Raw genomic sequence first — 13,186 nt, forward strand, 5'->3', positions numbered from 1 at the left:
TTTTATTTATTTATTTGACAGAAAGAGATAGGGAGAGAGGGAACACAAGCAGGGGGAGCTGGAGAGGGAGAAGCGGGCTCCCCGCTGAGCAGGGAGCCTGATATGGGGCTTGATACCAGAACCCCAGGATCATGACATGAGCCGAAGGCAGACGCTTAACGACTGAGCCACCCAGGCGCCCCTAGTTTCCAAATTTTTGACAATACAAATGCTTGTACAGAAATCTTTAGGTATGTAGGTATGTTTCTATGGGCTGGATTTTTTTAAAATGGGATTGCTACATCAATCAGTATATAGGTGTGTTTTTGTTTTTCTTTTTAATTTTAACCAGTGTCAGATATTCTTCCAAAAAGGCTCCATTAATCCACATTTCTACCAGCAAAGTACAAAAATAACTTTTCCTTTAGGTCCTTGCCAGCAAAAAATTATTGTTGGTCCTTTCCTTTTTCTTTCTCCCCCCCCCACCCCCACTACCCCCTGGAAATAAACGGCAGGGTCTGAAAGAGGCAATTTGATAGACACAGTAATATTATATTAGTACTTTAATTTGCATTCTTCTATTCATGAGTTTCAACATCTTTTTACATGTTTTTGCCCACTTGAATTTGCTTCCTCTACCTTTTGCTTATGGTTCTTAAATTGCTTGCTATATGCTCCCTTTTTGTCAATATCTACGTTGTTATTTCAAATAACAGATCAATTTCGGCCTTCCTCTGAATTGCAAATGTTTTCACCAAACCCACTGCTTATATAGTGTATTTTTTCATTCAGAAGTTAGGTTTCATACAAATATATCTTTTTGTAGGTTTACAGTGGTGGTTCAGGTCTCCTTCACCCCAAGAATGCACATGTCCTCTCCTACATTTAAAGAATTTTTACTAAGTCCTTCCATGTGGAATTTATTTTTGTATATCATGTAAGATAAAGATCCAACTTTATTTATCCCAAATGGATAGCCAAATATGCCAGAACTACTTGCTAAATAATACATACGCATTAACCTGAACTGAATTTTCATATATAACCTTCTTGTATGTATGGTGATCTATTTCAAGATCCTCTACTTTGTTTCCCCTACTTAATTAATTTCAAAGATTTTTGTTATTATTCATTAAATATCCTTCTCTTGGCCGTTATCATATCCCCAGCAGCAAGTCCAATGGCTGACATACTGTAAATGCTCAATAATTATTTCCTAAATGAGTGAATAAACCTAGGGTAGAATAATCACATTATAAAACCCTTAACTAAATCATATCTGCAAAAACCTTTTTCCAAATAAGGTAACATTTACAGATTCCAGGGATTAGGACCTGTTACCTTTGGAGGACATTTTTCTGCCTACGACAATGTAAAAAAAAATACATATATATACATGTAATACATGTATATGTAATGCATATATATACATGTATTATATGTATATGTAAACAAACTGGAAGAGACTAGCATAACTATTAGATATATGCTCAGAGTTACATGAAAAATCAAAGAAAATAAGTCAATCACTAATAACACAGTAATACACAAATAAATACGCAAATAAAACTACAAATAAATACACAAATAAAACTACTAATTTTCAATTCCATTATTATAAAATTCCATAGTTGTATATGCTTTTACCTACTGTTTTTCTATGAAAGTCTTTAGAAACCATACCTACTATATTCAAGTGAAAGTGACTAAAGGGAGATAAATGTTCAGTTTTATAAAAGAAGTGTAGCTGTGAACAATTCTCTAGTTAAAATGTATCATCAGGGACGCCTGAGTGGCTCAGTCGGTTAAGCATCTGCCTTTGGCTCAGGTCATGATCCCACGGTCCTGGGATGGAGTCCCATATGGGGCTCCCTGCTCAGCAGGGAGCCTGCTGGTCCCGCTGCTTGTGGTCCCTCTCTCTCTCTGACAAATAAATAAATGAAATATTTTTTAAAAAATTAAATGTATCGGGACGCCTGGGTGGCTCAGTTGGTTAAGCGGCTGCCTTCAGCTCGGGTCATGATTCCGGGGTCCTGGGATCAAGCCCTGCATAGCGCTCCCTGCTTGGTGGAGAGCCTGCTCTCTCTCTCTCCCTCTGCCTGCCACTCTGGTTACTTGTGCTCTCTGTCTCTTTGTCAAATAAATAAATAAAATCTTAAAAAAGTAAAAAAATAAAAAAAAATAAAATGTATCATCATTATTATACTTACACAAAAGTAAAAAGTATTAAGTATTGAAAACTACTTAACTGCAAAAACATTATACATATTATATACCTACATTATACATGAAAGTGTATTTTTCAACAAACTGGGGAAAAATCATTCTATAATGAAAGTAAGTCCTAACCATTTCCATAAATCAGATTTTCACTTTTTATGTGGTCCTAAATTGGGGCTCACCTGTATTTTATAGGTTTTAAAGATACTCTAGTTACTAAGAAAGGTTTTCATATTTCACCACATGGCCAATTTTAAGGTAACAGGGACAACACATATTTTTACATAATCTGAGCCATGTTTTAATATAGTATATAAACTTTCATGTGAACTGTTTTGAGTACAGCAGTCTCAGTTTTTCGGTTTTTCTATTTCATATGAAAAAATCACACTTCAAGATAAAAATAGTAGATATTAAAATAATTTATAGAATAAAATAATTCAAGCCAAGAAAGATTAAATGGAAGAGAGAAAAGGCATATTATAATACAACAGTGACTTATAAATATAATTTTATCCTGCTATTCAGAATATCTATATTATATATAAAAGAACAAAGCTGAGGGGCGCCTGGGTGGCTCAGTGGGTTAAAGCCTCTGCCTTCAGCTCGGGTCATGATCCCAGAGTCCTGGGATCGAGCCCCGCGTCGGGCTCTCTTCTCGGCAGGGAGCCTGCTCCCCTTCCTCTCTCTCTGCCTGCCTCTCTGCCTACTTGTGATCTCTGTCTGTCAAATAAATAAATAAAATCTTTAAAAAAAAAAGAAAGAACAAAACTGAATAGTAATACTCTTCCACAGAAAATTACCTCTACCTAATACATATTTATATAAAATAAGGGAAATATGTTAATGACAACCAAAAATTATTTATTTCTATGCATTATGTAATAAAACAAAAGTACATAAGAAATTTAATGAGTAATTACTAATAACAATGTTATACAGGTCACTGGAAATAACCAGTCTTTAACTAAAGAGAGGAATCACTTAAAATTATAGTGGATTTAACATCTGAAAGTAATTCCTTTGGGCACCATCAGAAAAGCAGGTACCAGCATCAAACAATCACAAGGAAAGGAAGAGTATTTCCATTTTTGCTTTATTCAAAAAATAATTCAACACCATTATTAGCTACATTCATTTCATACAGATTAAATAGAATTTCTTTGATATAGATAGTCTCATACAGATTTAATTAATCATACAGATTAAACAGAATTTCTTTGATATAGATACTCTCAGATTTAACAAAACAACACTCTAATGTTGGCTGATCTTAATAAAAGTGGTATTACTTCCAAGAGCAAAGTATGGCAAAACCTAGTGAGAGAAGGTATTTCTAATGATCATTTTAGATATTCTTCCCTGTGTCTTCACAGGCCATCAAAAAAGATCACAGTGTGTCAATGAAAGAAATGATACTTGGAAGATCTGATTTTCCTTTATCATTAGTGATAATAAAGGATACTGTATTTATTTATTTATTTATTTAGATTTAGTTATTTGACAGAGAGAGACAGAAATCACAAGCAGGCAGAAAGGCAGGCAGAGAGAGGGGAGGAAGCAGGCTCCCCGCGGAGCAAAGAGCCCCGCCCCATGCGGGGCTTAATCCTAGGACCCTGGGATCATGACTTGAGCCCAAGGCAGAGCTTAACCCACTGAGCCACCCAGGTGTCCCAGGATACTGTATTTAAAATCAGTGGTAAATTTTACCGATCTATATACTATATACATAAATGACACTACCTCTAGTGTAAGTAACAAAGAAGAAAAAAGTTACTTGCAAATTATTTAATTCATTTGAAAATGACCTACTCCACTTAAAACCAAATCACACTGTTGTCTAAAATGTCTGTTACCCAGCTACCAAATGGAATTTGCAGCCTGCCAAAAGATTAAAATTCAATTTCATCTATATGTTACTGAATTTTGTTTTTCTCTCTTTTTTTTTAAATGCTCTGAGAGACTGAAACTCAAACCTACTGGTAAAACAGGAGCTGAACTGATAAATTAGAACTGTCCAGCAGCCATTACTATAATGACGTTGCTGCCAGCATTCTATCCTTGATCAGTTTAAGTCTCCAGATGTTTCATATTCATTTATAAATTGAATCAGTTAAATACAGACCCATGTGTTCTTCCACAGACTGCAATGTTGACATCCACCAGAAATATTCTCAGGCTTTTAAAAATAAAAATCTTATCAATTGTATAGACCATTTAAACCTGTGTCAGATTAAAAATGGCCACAAAATCTTTGGCATGCATCCTATAGAGAAGTGGAGTCTATGCCTCCATGATGGCTTTGACCAGTAGTATGTGGCAGAAACGACACTGTACCATTTTCCAGGCTCAGACCTGATGGCTTCAACTTACCGTCCTTTGGAAAACTTGCCTTGATGTTACCACTCTCCACAGAAGAAATTTGACTATCCTGAGACTCCTATGTTGCAAGGGAACTCAAAATAGCCATGTGGAGCAACCACATGAAGAGAAAAATACTTAATGAATCTCCCACTCTTCCAGTAATTGTAGCCTCAGTGCTAGATGACCACAACAGTATATAACCATCAAAATCCTTCCCAAATTCCCGACCCACAAAATTGTGAATGAAATAAAACAGTTGTTTAATCCTTTAAGATTTGGGGCTGTTTGCTGCACAACAACAGATAACTCAAACAAAAACTATGATTTCATTTTATGCACAAATAAACTCACTATGACAATAGGGAAGACAGCAGACTCCTTGCTGTAGTACAATAATGAAAGTTTTAAAAAACTTTTAAATTATCAATTTAGTATCTACAGTACAAGTTTCTTTTAACTGTCTTCCATTAAACAACCCATAAGTTAATCATGAAATAAACCTGTACTCCCCATTACTTTTGATTCCTACTGTGTTAAAGAAAGTGTTAAGGCTACTAAGACATACCCTGCAACTGTGCTCCCACAGGTTGACCATACACTACTGAGAATCAGTTGTTTTGTTCTTAACATATTTATCCCAGTTTATTTGTCAATATTATTATATAACTTGATTAAGTATTTTAAAAATCTTTAAGAATTGAAGTCACTGTTTCCATGAGTAAGTTGAATATTTCATAACAATTCGATAAATTCTAGTTGTTTTTAAAAACACATTTTCAAGAAGCAAGACTATAAAAATTTGGTACAGTAACCATTGGGACTATTTTCAACTGTCTCACTATACTTAAAGGAAAACCAAACTAGATATTGAAGATAATGGTTAAAGGTGTGATTTAAAAAAGGCCATGATGAATTCCAATCAGCAGGCCTATGCTCACAAGAAAGATGTGGACTTAATATCAGAAGACTGGACTATAAATATAAACTATGTTTTAAGGTATGTACATACCATTTTTATGATTAACCACTCTCACCAAAAAAAGGAATTTTTTTAAACATTTTATTTATTTGAGAGAGAGTGTGTGAGAGAGAGAAAAAGAGCAAGAGAATGGGGAGGAGCAGAGGGAGAAGCAGGCTCCCTGCTGAGCAGGGAGGCCGACATGGAGCTCCATCAAGAGACTCCAGGATCATGACCTGAGCCGGAGGCAGATGCTTAACCTACTGAGCCACCCCAAAAAATATTCTTATAAACAATATCCAATTCAGTTGATTAAGGAGTTTGTGCTATAACCTCTTTTCAGAAAATGTCTTTTAAATTAAGAAATAAGGATGAAGTTTCAGTTTTGCAAGATGAAAAGAGATCTGTAGATGGATGGTGGTGATGGTAACACAATGCGGTTACACTTAATACCACTGCATTGTGGTATATAAACAATGAATCTCGGAACACTGAAAAAAATTTTTTAAAAGTTTAAAATTTTTTTAAAAATTTAAAATATATATATATAATAAATAATAAAAAAATACCACTGACTTGTATACTTTAAAATGGTGAAGACAGTAAATTTCATGTGTCATACTGAAGTGAACTGATTTAATAATAATTAAAAAAATCAAAAACATTATGCTGGGCAGCCTAAGCCACTCGCAAAGAGTGCATAATGTATAATTCCATTTGTAGGAAAATCAAGAACAGGTAAAACTAATCTATATAAAAGAAATCAGAAGAGTGGATCAGGGGATGAGGTAAATGGTATAAAGAAAGAGAGTACAAGGGGATCTGAAGAACTTTCTGGAGAAATGGAAATGTTTTATATCTTAATTAGAGTATATAGTAGAAAGTTATATATTTGTCAGAACACAACAAATATATGCCTCCTATGTGTACAATTCACAATATATGTAAATAACACATTAGTTTTTTAAACAGGAGAGCAACAAATGAAAACTGAAGAATTTAGTCTAGAAATTAATTGATGAGAACTATCCCCTGAAACAATATATGTAACGGCATTTTTCAACCATCACACAGAGCAGCTTATTGAAAGGTAAATTCCTAGCTGGTAACAGGCCATGCTACAATTTCTGACTAATCAATCATAAGGGTTTTAAAGGTAAATAAAACATCACCATTCTTGATTACGTAAACTAAAACAAGGTATCTAGAAGGACGGTAAGATTTAGCTTCCCTCAGATTAGCCCTGTTTTTCCATCTGCCTAATCCCCCATCCCCTCTAACTCAAGTCAATCCAATTAAATTCAACAAACCCACTATACTTACTCTGTATAAATTATGTGAGAAGCTAAGAGTAACAACACAAAGATGACTATATAGTAACTTCAATCCTCAAGGCATTTATAATCTAGTAGATGGCACTGCACAAGTAGGTAACAGCTACAAGAAAAGACTTCATAGTACCTGCAGTATTCCGATTGTAACCCTGTTCAATTCAAACCACTATTTTGAAAGGTGAGTTTTTTGTTTTTGTTTTTTTTTTTAAGGAAAGTCAAAAGAGCAGTAAGTGGCTCAAATAGACTTATCCCCCATTCTTCCCTTTTTATTACCAATGAAGGGAAAATTCCATAGATAGCTCTGTTTCCAAGAAATTTGAGAATGCAAACACAAAGGGTTTCCTGTAGACTCTACAAGTAAAAGATAGAAAATTCATGGTTACAATTCTATGAGTAGGTGAGTAAATGCTTCACCATATTTCTACTAAGGATACTCACTTTGACAAACCATTGACCATCAATGTTCCTGGCAATATATGGACAATCAGATTTTAGACTTTTCTGGAGTGAATTATTCTACTATAAAAACTAAAACTCTAAAATTAGAATTATGAAGTGAGAGAAAACATCACAATCTGAATTCTACTTACACAAAACCACATGATTTTCAATGCCAAGCTCCTAATTTACAGCTGGGAAAATCACCATTGAAGATAACCGAGCCTAGATCAGATTCACTCAACATAAAACCAGATGTAGACCTCAAATTACATGTGACATCTCGAGCCACTCATATAAATAAGAATAATGCAAGCTGAAAGACAATAAATTTACCTAGACCTTTCTAAACTGGCCACCCTAATAGTTACACAATGTAATAGTTACACCCTAATAGTTACACAATGTAATAGTTACACAATGTAACTCCTAAAACTCAAGTAAATTAGAAGGAAGAAATATACGTATCTTCATTTAAGCACAATTAAAAATCTAAAATTACTAATTTCAATTCTTCTAGGATAATTCCTTGGAACAAAACAAGATATTCTAGATCTTGAAATACACCTGTCATTTTAAAAAACAAAAAGAAAAACCCACTGGACTCAGGATACCAACTCTTGGCACATCATCTCAGAACTCTTCCCTGAACAACCTGTGACAAGTAAACAGGAACAAACTGGACGAAGGACGTACAAAGATATTTCTTTAGTTGTTTGCTTAATCACCTACTGATTTTCCCACCATAAGTTAATAAAAACCAATGTAACTCAACAGGAATCTGTCTGCAAGTATAAAATCACTTTACATTATTTGGCTTCAAAAGTTTGTACCCTATGGAAAATCCATTCGAAATTTTACCTGGCATGTACATACTAAAATATTTTGTTTGTCATTTGAAGCCACACCAGATTCCAACCCAAGAGACAAGATTTCCAGTTTATTTTTCACAACCCACATGTTCAAAACCCAAAATTACAACATTAAAAAAAAGTATTGTTAAAATTCTGTAATAGTAGTAGAGCCAGTTAGTCACCATATGGTCACTATTTAGGGGGAATTTTTTGAGGCTTCTAATATCCATAATATATAGCATTTCAGTATCTAAATTAAGTACTCAAACATATTAAGCTTACCTTGGAAATCTAATGTAAAAGTTCTTTCTAGGTTAGGAATAGAACCTAACTTAGCTCAAATACTATAAAGTGAATAATATAGTAACATGATTTCTTAAAAAGAACAGGGTATCAAATACTACAATTATGGCAGAGTTTACCAAGAATATACCAGCCGAATCAATCTTTCCTTGTGATATTTCCAACTAGAGATAGAAGGCAAGGAGCCCCTTTTCTTTCTGATCATAAAACTTTCCTCATCTGCCAAGTTATGAACTCAACTGCCTTATCTTACTTCTTCGCATGCAAGGTCAGTTCCACTTTAGTGTATTTTGCCTAAGCTATTCCCTGGAATGCTCGTCTTCATGATCCTTGCAGGGCTAGTTATTTCTTGAGATTCAGATTTCATTTAATGTCCCCTCTGGACAAATACTTTTTTAAGCAGTCACTTAAGCATTGTCATATCATTTTATTTTAATTCTCTACATAGTGCTTACACTTAAATATATTTCTTTTTAATACTCATTACTATATCTTCAATACCTAGAATAGTAAGAGACATAGACTATATACTCTATTCATAATTTGTTGAATAAGTAAGTAAAAGCTGTGAAGAAATAAGCCCAAAGCCAGCAACCAGGGTTCTACTCCCAAAGAGAAGCCAGTCCAAAAGAGTGAAGCCAGGAAGAAAAAGAGAAAAACAAAGTAGATCTCCTGAAGCCATCTGAGTCATTTCGGTCATTCCAACCCTGCCCATAACAAAGTTTGATTACCATCAGAGAGCAGTAAGATGTTGTGTACATACCACCCTAAAGAGAAAGGGACATGTAAGATGATCCATCAGAATGTGAGAAGAAATATTCCACCTAAATTAAAAGAAACGTGTTTTTATTATCTTTTGCAAAGTACTATATTTGTATCTGTTTTGCAATGTAAATATTATATTATTATAGTCATACACACATGAACACACACATATACAATGAGCAGATAAATATACCCATACTGGACATACACCTGATACCTGATAGAGGTGAACAATCGAAAAAGTCTGGAGAATAGCAATGTCAATGAATAAATTTGTTCTTCTTAAGTTACAGTGTTTCAGGTTTCTTTCATTTCTAAGAGATTTCTGAAATGTGCTTAAAACATATTTTGTGCTCAAATACTTAGAGAATGCTGAATGCACAGACTAACTATGGCTCCAGAAAATAGACAAGTGAAATCTAAAGGCAGACAGGTTTAAATTCTACATAAAAATAAAATTCTAGGGTTGCCTGGGGGCTTAGTGGATTAAGTGTCTGACTTTGATTTTAGCTCAGGTCATGATCTCAGGATCCTGCGATGGAGACCCATGCTAGGCTCTGCACTCAAGTTGGGAGTCTATTTGGAGATTCTCTCTCTCCACCACCCTCTCCCCCTCCCTCTACACATACACACACACACACACACACTCTCTCTCTCTCTCTCTCTCTCTCTAATAAATAAATAAATCTTTAAAAACTTTTTAAAAATAAAAAAAATTCTAAAAATTAGACTCATCCTAAGTAATCACTACCTCTCCAGTTATAAATTTCTCACTTACTGGATGGGTTCAAGTAGAAGCCTCATGACCATTAGTAAAGGATACTCAGACATTATTTCAGCACTTTCAAGGGAGTCTATGTAACAAATTTAACGGAGTGATAATAAACGCTAATGGTGTAATGATAAAATAAGTTTAGTCCTTGCCCCTTGGAGGTCATAATTTAATACAGACAGTTTTGTGAACATATATATAGTATACATTACATATCTATCCACATGGGATAACAGAAAATGGTGATGATTAGCTCTCATAGTGGGAATATTTAAGTTGAATATTGAGGGATATATAGAAGCCAGTTTTCCTGTTAGTCAAGAAAGATAAAAACATTCCTGACAAAAGAACATGTGAGAAGGGACAGGTATAAAGAAACAAAAAAAAAATGTAGTATGGCAACCCAAAAAGTATAACAAACAGTGTGAAATTGTTGGATGATGCAGTAAATATGGCAGAAGAATATGCACAAATGAAGCTGCTGGGTAAGTGGCTAGGAGCCACATTGTGAAAGGTCATTCCACAGAGACTAAAAGAGGTCACAGAATAATAAAAATAACTTTCTTTTACAATGTACTACTTTGTACCAGACACATACCTAAACTCTTTAGACACATTATCACTTTAAATCCTCGGAAAATCCCTATCATTACCTCCACTTTCTATGAGAAAACAGGCTAGAGAGAAACCAAGCAGAAAAATTCCAATTAATTTATACAAATACTCTACCCTCAGAGAACTCCCTACTCCTTAAGTGTGGTCTGCACACACTGATTTTGTTCTGAACACCACAAATGGAAAGGGGAAGAAAGAAGACGAACTGTAAAACAGAGATGCCTGACAAAAACCACCTCAGCCAAATGATTGAGGTCAATATGGACAATGATTAAGTTATGTTGATAGTATGTACCCTTGATAGGACATGACAAATATGACATTTTACATCTGTGGTCTCTTCTCTAAAACCCCTAACTTCACTCTAAACATAAGAAAAACATCAGACCAACCCCAATTGCTTGAAGGACAATCTATAAAACACCTACTCAAATTTGTCAAAGTCATCAAAAGCAAGTAAAGTTTAAAAAACCATCACAGCCAAGAAGAACTTAAGTACATATAATGACTAAACATAATATGATATCCTGATTGTATGGGAACCTGGAAGAGAAAAAGGATAATACATAAAAACTATGGAAATCTGAAAAAAAAGTATGTATTTTAGTCAATAATTATATATAAACCGTGGTTCATTAATTTTAACAACTGCACCATACTAATATATCAATAATGGGAAAAACTACAAGTGGGATATATAAGAACTCTCTGAACAGGCTCATAATTTTTCCATAAATCTAAAATTATTTTAAACAATAAGCTTTTTTTAATTAGGCCAAGAATATAAAAAAACATAGAAAACCATTACTGCTCAAGGGATAGGTCGAAGAAAGTAAGTCAGTAAAAGAAATTTAAAAGAAATGATCATAAATATACAAAGATAGAATGATGCCCTAGAAATCATACAGGAAAAGTGTACAAGGACGGAAATAGCTATAATAGAGGCCAAAGGAGATAAGAAATGAACAGAAACCACTGGACTTAGGAGGTTACTGGTTAATTCACTTATTACCTAGATTTATGTGGACTATTTAATATAGTAATTCTGGGCTAGCAAAATCCTAAAAACACCTTTCATGCCAACAGGTTGATGACACAAAAGCTTCACTTTCAAAAACTTCACTACACTACTTCACTTTCATGAAAACCTTCAGTGTGGCCAGAAATGTAAATAACATGATGTTACAACTTCTGAAATAACTCAAGAATTTAATTCAATTTCTCTTTAAACCCAAATTCATTACTAAAAAGTTTGCAGTGTCCCTACAGAAGCAAACCCTCAGTACTGGACAGGAGAATGCAAAAGGACAAAAACTTAACCACTTTAAAATTCAACTAAAGACAACATTTCTAACCACTAGGCCTAAATGAGAAAGAAGATGAAAAACAAAACACAATGAGAAAGCTGGAATTCAAGTCAAAAACAAAGGGAAATTCCTATATAGAGTAAGAAAAGGAGGGAAATACTCAACCCAAAGTAAAAACAGTATATAGGCCTAGAAGAAATTAAATCTAAATATCTCATGAATGTCTCTGAAAGACTGTTAATTTACACAAAATTGATAGAAATAATTTTCAAAAACAGGTGGGTGACAAAAACAGGGGAGAAAACCATTACTCTGTCCTTTGGGAACCTCAAGTTAATGTATTTTGGCAAACCAGACACAAATCATATGGGATGACTGGATAAAACCTTATGATTTCAGCCAACTGCATTATGACCCGGAGTTGGTTCTTCTCAAGATTATTAATAATGAAAAATACTTGCACAGGATACGCATGATTGCCAGGAAAAAAAAAAAATGCTCTTCTTTCAAAGTTTTTAAAACAACAAACTACCCACAGAAACCACATGGGCACAAAATGAAACAAATCTGGTCACTGATTCGTGGAGCATTTAAGCACTTCCCAAGTGAAAAACTCAGCTTTAGGCTCTCTTTCTGGGAAAGCAGAGCATCCATGAAAATACCTGACTTGAAGCTACCAAGGAAACAGTACAGACATACCTCTACTGGCCTAAGTTTCAATTGACATAATTTTCTCCAAGAACCTACGGTTTTAGGAGACTACTTACTTGTTTTAAGACATTTCTTTTCCTCACAGTAAGAATCTAGATACAAACTAAAAACCCTCAAAATTAAAAAAAAAATAAAATAAAATCTCACTCAAAGTGCTTAACATTGTAATATTAATGACATAAGTTAACACCTCCTTTGATTATCAATTTAATACCAGAACTCCTTACTATTACTAGCAGTACTGATGTGGGAAACCGAGGCAGAAGAAAAATTATTAAATTTCCTTACTACCTACAACACACTGACAAGTCCTTGAAACAGACAGTGACATTCCTCTAAGGATTCAGCTGCATTGATGTTAATACTTTGCTAAGGACAACAAGTAATCTTAGCTCAACCTCCAGGATCCTGTAAGTCTACTTTAACATTAAAAATTTCTTTGGAAACTTCCTTTATCCCTACCCTCCAAGATACATGTTGGCAATTACCTCCCAAGCATATGACCCACCGATATACATCTGAAGGGTCTCATGACTTACTTTTTATTAGACAGTAATAAATAACTT

At 34.2% G+C, this 13,186-nt stretch overlaps 1 protein-coding gene across 3 annotated transcripts in view; it reads right to left on the minus strand.

The window, feature by feature from the left end:
- The window catches only part of CCDC91 (coiled-coil domain containing 91), a 362,303-nt gene that overhangs the window by 312,873 nt on the left and 36,244 nt on the right, over nt 1–13,186 (minus strand). The window contains exon 1 of one of the 3 annotated variants that reach the window (XM_080812003.1): nt 9,214–9,274. The exons of the other annotated variants lie outside the window; for them this stretch is intronic. The gene's annotated coding sequence lies outside the window, so the exon portion shown is untranslated. Of the gene's footprint in view, nt 1–9,213; nt 9,275–13,186 lie in introns of those variants that run through there. 3 annotated transcript variants of the gene reach the window in all.

Source organism: Martes martes (assembly GCF_963455335.1).
Source record: "Martes martes genome assembly, chromosome: 8".
Taxonomy (NCBI): Eukaryota; Metazoa; Chordata; class Mammalia; order Carnivora; family Mustelidae; genus Martes; species Martes martes.